The sequence below is a fragment of the Diadema antillarum genome, unplaced genomic scaffold (genome assembly GCF_040938485.1).
Source record: "Diadema antillarum isolate AM-2024a unplaced genomic scaffold, OU_Dant_1.0 seq00000770_RagTag, whole genome shotgun sequence".
In the NCBI taxonomy this organism is placed as follows: Eukaryota; Metazoa; Echinodermata; class Echinoidea; order Diadematoida; family Diadematidae; genus Diadema; species Diadema antillarum.
In genome coordinates, this window is record NW_027271660.1 from 1,024,158 (window position 1) to 1,031,268 (window position 7,111).

A 7,111-nucleotide genomic window follows, 5' to 3' on the forward strand; every position below is an offset into this window, starting at 1 on the left:
CAGTAGTCGAGCCTTATATGAATTATCTGGCGTAGAAGCAATTATGAATCGCTGGGAAAAACACGCGGCAATATTTATCTTTAAATCATTACACCAGTTATTGCCATTATTCATCTGTAAAAAAAGTAGTTATCAAAATAGATAAATATAATTTACGTAATTCACGTAATATCATCATACTTTCAAAACCCAGAACAAATTTCATGAAATTTGGATGCATTTATTCCAGTGTTAAAATATTCAATAGCCTTCCCGAAAATGTAAGAATACTAAGTAATTTGAAGGCTTTTGAAAGAATGTTAGAGTATGTGTTATAGTGTGGATTTCATAACTATGTTTGAGCTAATTTGTCTGAATTTACGTGAACTTGTTTGTGTCACCCTCTTTCATAGCGTTTGTGCTTAGTGGTTACGTTTATATTCCTCTTTTCTTTTTTATTGTTCCTGGTATCTAGTTTCTGCTATATTGTAATGTATTTCATTATGTTATGCTTGTTGTTTTTTATGTTTTTTTGTAATTGTTATTTTACTTTGATTGATTTGTTAACTGTTGTGTTGTTTTTGTTGTTGCTGTAACACTGTACTCACGGCCTCTCTGAAAAACAGCCTCATCTGGCTGATCGAGGGCATTTTATCCCGTGATTAAATAAAATAAAACAAACAAAACAAACAAACTTTTTTCCCTTGGGTTCGAGAACTAACAGTGCCAGCGTGAGATCAATATTTCTGCAGGACACTAGGCTTGAATCTTACAACACTACTTTCTTTCTCTATAACCATTAGGCCTACTTTATATCGTCATGATTGTGATTAATATGACCGTCTCTCATCATCAGTGGCACACAATCACGTTCACAGAGAACAGTGTCATAAGCTTTGGAAACAAAGATCACGGTGTGATCTAACGAAAGAATTGATAATTGTAATCCGAATTAGCTTTTTCATAGACCACCCCATCATCCATTTAAAATATACCCAAAGAAGACTACAGTCATCCATCACCGTGCAGCTTCATGCATACTCACACAAACACTATAAGTCTCTTTCGTTCTCTATGTCTCGCTATCGATTGATGTATCTCCTTGTTTAAGTTATGGCATATAATATTATATCATATATATATATATATATGTATATATATATATATATATATATATGTATATATATGTATATTTACATTCAACAAAAACAAAATTGAAATAAAACACTTTTTCGAGTTCATATTTTTCATAGAAGATTTTGATGAGAGTCGAGATATATATATATATAGTATATACCATAGTAAAGATGATTTAATTGGCTATCAACCTTATAGGTCAATATAAAGGAAAATTTTACGCATAAGTAAACACATTCGTTTTTGTCCTCCAAGGCACGAAAGTAAAAATTGAAAAAGTTGACATGAGCTGTTTCATCTACAAATACCCTTCAAGATAACAATGATAACAAAAGACCAAACCAAACGAAAGTGGGAAACTAAAGGGGGAAAATAAGAATTTTATATCAACTCAAACGTCACATGGCATAGGGAGTAAGGGCACAAAGATGGTTAAAAGAACAGAATTCAGTGATTAAAGAATTCATGAGACAAATTTGCGAACCAAATATTATTTACAATTTTCCTTGTTTGAGAAATCAATTCCAATTCCTGTCATTTTCGTTAATATCGCTTTTCTCTCATTCAATTTGGAATTCCATTTGACAAAAGGTTCTTCATTTTCTCAATTAATTTTAACCTTTATTGATCTTTTGGGCTTCAAACATGTAATAAGGATAATAGATTTATTTTTTGCAAATTAATCCATGTATTTTATTGTGTAAAATTTGTCTTTTGTTCTTATTGTTACATGGCAGAGCACTTACACATGAATGGCAACTTGTTAATTTTTGCAATTTTTACTTTTGTACCATGGAAGAGAAAAACAGAGATGTTACCTTATGCGTACAGTTTCCATTTTTATTGACCTACCATGTTGATAGCCAATTTAAGTACCTTTCTTTTGGTATATAACACAATAACCTTCAGATAAATATTATATGAGAAATATTAACTTGAAAAGTGCGTACTGTCATTCTTTCTTTCTTTCTTTCTTTCTTTTTTTTTTTTTTTTGCTGAGTGTATATGTACGATTGATAAAGCCAAAAGCAAGGAAACAAAATTTTATAAAGGCATGATTTGCATCAGACGATTTAATGCTATGTAATCAAATTTACGAACAACAATATTCTTTATCTCTATCAAAATTGTGAAACAGCCACAAAGATACTTTTGAAATTCACATAAAAGGGATAGGTAAAAATCCCATCAACAGTACTGCACCAGAAAGATTTATATCAAAATATCAAAGCAAAATTCAAGAGCAATAACATGATAATTCGTTATGATAATAATGATAATGGTGGCTATACTTGTCCGCCTTGACCCTTATAATAATGACATGGCACACAGGAACAGACGAGTAATTAAACAACATTTTGTAGAAATACAAAATAAGGCATGACTAATTCAAGGCTGAATAAGAACCAAATGTGTGTATATACATATATATTGATCGCATTAAATTATCTACCATCCATGAAACTAGAAATTGATGTGTGAACAATTAAAGAAAATTAACTTTACTAACGCTTTCCCAATCAGAAAATGCTAGCTATGGATAGTGGGAAAATGATCATTTAACACGAAGGTAACGACAACATTTTGATTTTTCTACTTTACTGTTAATACATTAATGACAAATGATGAAAATATCCAACTGAATGTGTACTGAAAAAAAAAATGTATGAAGACAAAATCAAGAATTTTGACCATAACTCTCTTATCATTCAAATTTGATATCAAAAGATTGAAATGAAGTCGTATTTAATTCACAACACTTTACACAAAGGATGACAACTTATAGTGCACTAGCATTTTAAGAGTGACGCACAAGAGTGTTGAGGCGTGTAGAATTGTTGGTTTAATTTCGTGCAGAATTTGATACCACCTATTTAAAGCTGCAAAGAAACGTACTTCTTTTGTGCATTTCTTTGTTGTTGTTGTTGGTGGTGGTGTTTTTTTTTTCTTCTTTTTTTGTGGGTGCATGACAGAGAACAGTACTATATACAGAGGAACTATGGTCTTGGTGACTCACCACTGGCAAAGTTTATGGGAAAAAAGTACATGTTTCTGTAAACTGGTCCCAAGGAAATGGGGCGTACTTCTCCTACATCCCTGTTTGTACTAAAACCTAACATACCGTAATTATACAGAAACCTCGCATCTCTTTCCATGAAGTGTAGCGCAATGTCATTAATGTCGCACACCAGTCCGCACGCTTTATCTACCAACGTCATTCACTGTTGTCCTATGACAAGTTTGCATTTCAGGAGCATGCATGCACACCCTTAAAGGCCTACTACAAAGAAATGCAAGAATCATACCGATCATATTTACAAGGCTCTTGTCACATGTCTTGTGATTCACCTTTTTTCTTTTCTTTTTTTTGCAGTAATTGGTATACTATACACTATTCAATATATCATGATTAAAATCATATATACAACTCAGAAATGCTCAATGATTCCACTATACAAGACTACTACACTATGAGTGGGACATCCCAGGTTCGTGCACGTTAAGAACTGGTTCATAACAGGAATTGACGAACAATAGAGACTAATAAAAGCAGCAGAGTTAAAGAAAGTGAAGGGTGTCTATGTTTTATGTGTATTTGTATATTCATTCTTGAACGCACACTTTAAATCAGCAGAATATCTTGTCAGGATAGTTATATAGAAAGATTACCCCCTGGATTGGGATGACAGGAATCTCAGGTTCATTTTCAGCTTGATATTTGATTCTTAGTGACAAGGGTCGGAGCCGAACACCTTCTATGAAATATTATATATTTGCGTAAACCCTATTCTCTCTTTTGAACTTAAACTGATGAAACGCATCGAGAGTCTTTCGACGTCCACTTACGATAAAACAAACCTGCTAACCGTGTGTCAAGTCTATGATAAACAAACAAACAAACAAAAAACGACCGTCATCAGGCAGTGACATCGAGATGAGAAATGACAGTAAATTCGAGGTACATAGTTCAAATATACAAATTCCACATCTCCAACCCAGCTTTACTCATGAAACAGTAAGAACCAACCTTTCCAATCTAACCCAATTGTAATACTTATAAAAATTTAATTTAACAATCTAGTCGACGTTATATTTGAAATTGATTTGATTTGAATTGACTTAATCGAATACGTAATCGAATTTATTTCATTTTTATGACTTTTAAAACAGTAGACCTACAAAACGGTAAGGCAATCAATGGTATTGCGAGTTGACGTCTTTACAGAAATTAAAGATTATATTATTGACGAATGCTAAGATATTTAATCTCAGCAGCGGAACAAGAGAATTTTGACATTTCGCTGGTGCAATTGTACAGTTAGGTGAATATAACCAGCGCTATAAATCAAAGAAAAGTCCAGTAACTTCAGTTTACATCATTTTTGGATACTAGTGGATTACAACATAGGTATGATTTGAATAAATGCATAGTTGTGATTATTCAAAAACGAATAGATTAAAGGCTGCGTATTATCCACAGGTAAAAGAATTGCAAATATCAAAACTAGAACGTCTATTAATGAATGAACTAGAAAACGACGTATGTGAAATAAAAATTGGATTTGCTGTTATCTTGTATAATATTGATGAGTGTGATTACTTCATCTAGAAACTAAAACGTGACTGAGGAAGAAGAGCGGTGCATGACGGGTACATTGTGCTATACACGTGAAGAAATATTCATCGGGTGATGAATATTCCTGTAAGTATACTACTCACTTTTAAATCTAGCGTGTGATGTTTGGTCACGAAAGCTTGCTCAAGAACAAAATTGTATTGCCCTTTTTGTGTGTAACAAAGTGGAATCAGAAATTTTTGCTTGTGTCCCAGAAACTGTTACAGAATCGTGAGTTGTCGGGAAGGATGAAAGAATTGACAAGAATGAGTATTGCTCCTCAAAGAAAAGCACCACTTGATGAAACAAGGATTGGTCCGCAGTATATCACTGTTAGCGTTTAGACTGATGAATTCCATTCGTTTTCTGTGGCTTATACAGGAAACATAAAATAAATGCAATGCGATATGGTATATAGTAGATGGCCTTTTACATCAGTTTGATACACCAGAGTCACTTAATGTTTCAATCAGCCAATTGACAATTTATGAATCAATATCGTTTTCTCTTTCCGTAAGTTACCAGGTGCATTTTATGGACATCATCGATATTCTCTTCATATTTATGCATGCAGTTGTCCTCATATCTTTCTTTCCCCTTTCTCAATTGTCGCAAATCTTCTTGCCCTTTCAAAATAATGAAAATAAACTTATGTGCCAGGAAACATGACGTCATCATAAACAATGACCATGCTTTGCAACACAAAATCATCAGAATCCTCAACTGCGTATTGAGCTATCGGGTATAAAACGGAACTCGGAGTGTTCGAAGCGTAGTCCGTGGTGACCACTACACCATCTCTTCGCAGGAAGTACACGGTGTTGTTGAAGATGGTCACGTCAGTCAAGCGTCTGTCTGGGGCCGTGCTACTTATGTCAACGCCTTCAATTTGGGTTGGCTCGGAGTTCGGAGGAGATACTGACGTGTAGTAAGCTGAATCAATGCCTTTGCTGCAAAACAGTACATGTCCAACTGTTCGAGAGAATATTTGTGATAAAGAAGCTTTTAGTTGTCATAAACCAGCACGTTATAATTCCAGCTACTCAATGAATTTGATTTATACAAAGTGATCTTTTTGCTTTGGCTTTCCCATTCTTTGGTAATCCATACAAAGTGAGAAAAAAGCATGTCTTCTTAGTGTATAGTAACTTGTCAGTTTGTGCCAGTATTTTGCATGCACAGCCTTTTCTCAATTACTCTGTTCACTTTATATCAATTTGAAACAAAGGTTGCAGTCTACATTGTCAGTTAATGATGATGAAGTATTGCGTATACACTGGAATGGAAAGGAATAAAGAAGCGAAGCCAAATTAATAAGCTGAGATTAAATATATAACTTACGACTCTCTCATAATAGTGCCGATCAGTTCTTATATCTCCAATTAGACCTCGCTTTACAAACAGTTCAAGCAGGTTTTCACGATGAAGAATCATGAACTTTTCTTTCGGTTTTTGTCACCATCGTGTAATCAGTAAATTTATCTATTTGTTACATCGATTTCATACATATATATATATATATATATATATATATATATATGTATATATATATAGTGCGAGAGATAGCTCCCCTCCCAAACGTACGCGGTGCTTCATTGTGGATAGCATATAAACTGAAAGAAATTAGACTGAGGCGGACGTTGCTCTCGATCTTGAGTCTTCCTTTTATTCAGTCAAGCTTTCGGCCAGTCATCAGGCCTTCCTCAGGATCTACCAACAAAATAGTTATTATCTGAATAACCTGATGTATCATATAATATGTAATGCCATTTCATATATTATCAATCTTCTGAATCATTTCCTTTATATACACAAATCATTCATTTAATTCAATACAAATATCCAATCTAGCCTCATCTCGTCATCAAAATAACATCATATATCCAGGAAATATCTATAAAAAGATTCTTATATCAAGTTGTTGACATATTATAATAACCATATTTTCTCATAATTCTAAACATAATGATTATAAACAAAATCATATACATATATATTACGTTCATATGTCTATTTGCATTGCGTATATGTGAACATACACACATGCACACACATCCACATACATACACACACACGTATGCATATTCACATATCCACACACACACCCAAGCAAACACACACACACACACACACACACAACTCCGGTTGATATAATACTATCTTAATCAACATATCATATATATTTTTTATATTACCGAAATTAAATAACCTTAACCACTGCCAAAATATATCAACTCTTGAATCAGATATATAAACAACTACAACATTGTATGAATTACCTGCGTGAGACATGTATCATTTGACGTAATGTCCTGCATCACAGCACCGTGTGCTCATCTTCTGTCCAAAAATACAATAATTAACATTCAATCATAACTC